At 34.5% G+C, this 2,530-nt stretch overlaps 1 long non-coding RNA gene across 1 annotated transcript; it reads left to right on the plus strand.

Moving 5' to 3' along the window:
* Positions 1 to 258: 258 nt before the first annotated feature.
* LOC134291941 (uncharacterized) lies at positions 259 to 1,078 on the plus strand. The gene is made up of 3 exons (XR_009999358.1): positions 259 to 396; positions 464 to 536; positions 595 to 1,078. It is a non-coding gene; the product is annotated as an uncharacterized LOC134291941 (long non-coding RNA).
* The last annotated feature ends 1,452 nt before the right edge of the window (positions 1,079 to 2,530 follow it).

Here is a 2,530-nt window from a genome sequence, read left to right on the forward strand (position 1 = left end):
CTGTGTCTTTTAACCGTCATTTTGTATAATTATTCTACAGAAGTGGGTCAAATGTTGTATGCAAGTCTAGTGGGTTAAAGGTCTATTGGGTGTCATTGTCGTTGTCAGTAGTGTTCGTCTGATTATAACTTGTCTGTCTATCTACATGATTTGTTTTGATTTTTGTCTTTTAGTGTATGTAAAATTCCTGCATATATTGTGCTTAAACTATCACAGTCGCTTCGTTTGTTTACTGTTTTTTCCGTGTTGATGATATGACACACTGATAAAATAGGGAGAGCGGCGCACCGTCGATGCGACTAGACAGACACAGAATAGTTAGAAGACACAGAATAGTTAGAATCAAGACTGAGTAGTGAACCGTTGCCTAGTGTTTCCGTTTTGTCCAGTAAAATAGTTAGTGAATGTTATATTTTGAATATTGTGAGATGTTTAATGTGTTCGTTTGAAAACTATTTTTTAGGAAATTGATGAAAACCAAAAGCTTAACAAAAATTAACAAAAACAAACAACCAGACGAAGAACAAAACTTTTCTGTAAGTCAATGTAATTATGTGTATCTTCGTAATATTACTAAGTCGAATTCTATTATAGAACCCTTGAGAAAGATTGAATAAACAATCGAAACGTCGGGCGTAGAAACAATGCTCTAGTTCTGACCGCTTCAAAGACTGAAAGCCGAAAAAGTTTCCCGGTACAAAAACGATGTATGGACTAAATTTTCGTTACACAAAGGAGAAAAAGCAAATTAATTTAGTCACGTAAAACAATGTAAAATTACATGACTTTTGTATGTAAAATCGTAAAAATATCGTGTTTTTTCGTGATTTTTCAACTAAAATTATTGAATAACTTCGAAATACGCAATTTAAACACCGTAGTATCTTCGTCAAAGTTGTAGAGTATTGTTCTAACTATATCCTAACGGTATTTTCGGAGCAATTTTCTAAATTTATGAGTAAATTTCTGTGAAAACGGTTAAAAAACACAAAATCGATTTGATACACCTTTAAATCTTTATCAATTTGGCTCATTTTTGGATTAAAGACTTGTTTTTGTATGTGGATTGATAATTTGATGTGTCACGGAGAATCGGAGAAAAAAAGTTTCAAAGTGAACAGGTCTACTTTTCATAGTTGACCTTTCAATAAAAAATATGTTACAGCATAATTGTGAGTAGTATGAGTCCTGGAAACTACAAAATCTTCTCAAAATTACAAAAAAATTGTATTTTCCGTTCGAACTTAACATTCATCGCGAAAATCCCTTTATTGTATCGCTTGAAAATATCCAAGGGTCCATTAGAATACTTTTCCAGAACAGCTGTGAGAAGTATGAGCTACGAGTTGATAGAAGTGCGAAGCGAATGCTGCGAGTGTTATTAGTGTTCTAGAAGTGGATCCCAACGTTTTTAAATTTTGTTTCAGACGGATTATGGTTTCACAAAGCTTTTCAGAACGAAAGCGATTAACACTTCTAATTCCCCGAAGAAGATGTAATAAACAGGAAATTTCTTGGGCAAACTTCTAAGTAATTCATTTCAAATCTTCTTCGAAAATTTCATAGCAAACGTTTTTGGAAATTCCTCTGGAAATTCCTTAGGTCATTCAATTGTAAATTTCTCTGACAATTATTTGATAAATTGCCGGGGCCTGTGGCGTAGTTGGTCACACGTTCGCTTTATATTAGGATGGTCATGGAATTTATTCCTATCCCTGGCACTTACAATTTTTCGTCAGTTGCTCCCCCTAACCCCCCCCCCCCCCCCCCCACCCCCGATCAGAAAGGCATAACAAAAATGTAACAAATTTATATCAGCGGTTGATAGATATATCAACGTTTGTTATATTTAGATATATTTGACAAAAAGGATTTGAAACCCATATTTAATTATATCAGAACTATAACAAAGTCAGTTATAATACAAATAAATTCATTTTGATCATCTTTATATGAACATTATAACAAATTCAGTTATAATTTTGAAAATGCAGTTTATATCAAATGAACATTTTACAAGTGGTGTTTGGTACGCAGTTACGCCGCTGTGTGGTGCTACTGTGCTTGTAAAATACAGGATTTTTGACAAGTTTGAATCATGATCCAGACCTTTAAGAAAATTCAGGTTACTCATTAAATTTATTTAGATTGTTTAGATTGAGGATTATCTCTTATTGGAAGTTCAAAATCGATTTCTTGATTATCTAGGTTCAAATTCACTAACACAAATTGAAATTCAAACCTTAAATAAACTAATGTAGTATTTTTGACATGTTTGAATCATGATCTAAACCTTTAAGCAAGCCCAGGTAGATATTGCCGCGTTAATCTTGGATTCTCAGCCAGCTGCGTTCGAAACGCGCAGTATTAGATCGCGCTAGACCGCGCACCTATGGTTTGTACACGGTATGCACCTTGTCTAAAACTGTTTTTGCAACCGCCGGGTGGGAGCTGTCACGTATAATCAGCCGCCTTGTACAAATCAAACGGGCGCAATGTTTCCACGATAAACTGCGGCTGGTTAACGTTG

This window comes from Aedes albopictus, chromosome 3 (assembly GCF_035046485.1).
Source record: "Aedes albopictus strain Foshan chromosome 3, AalbF5, whole genome shotgun sequence".
NCBI classification, from domain to species: Eukaryota; Metazoa; Arthropoda; class Insecta; order Diptera; family Culicidae; genus Aedes; species Aedes albopictus.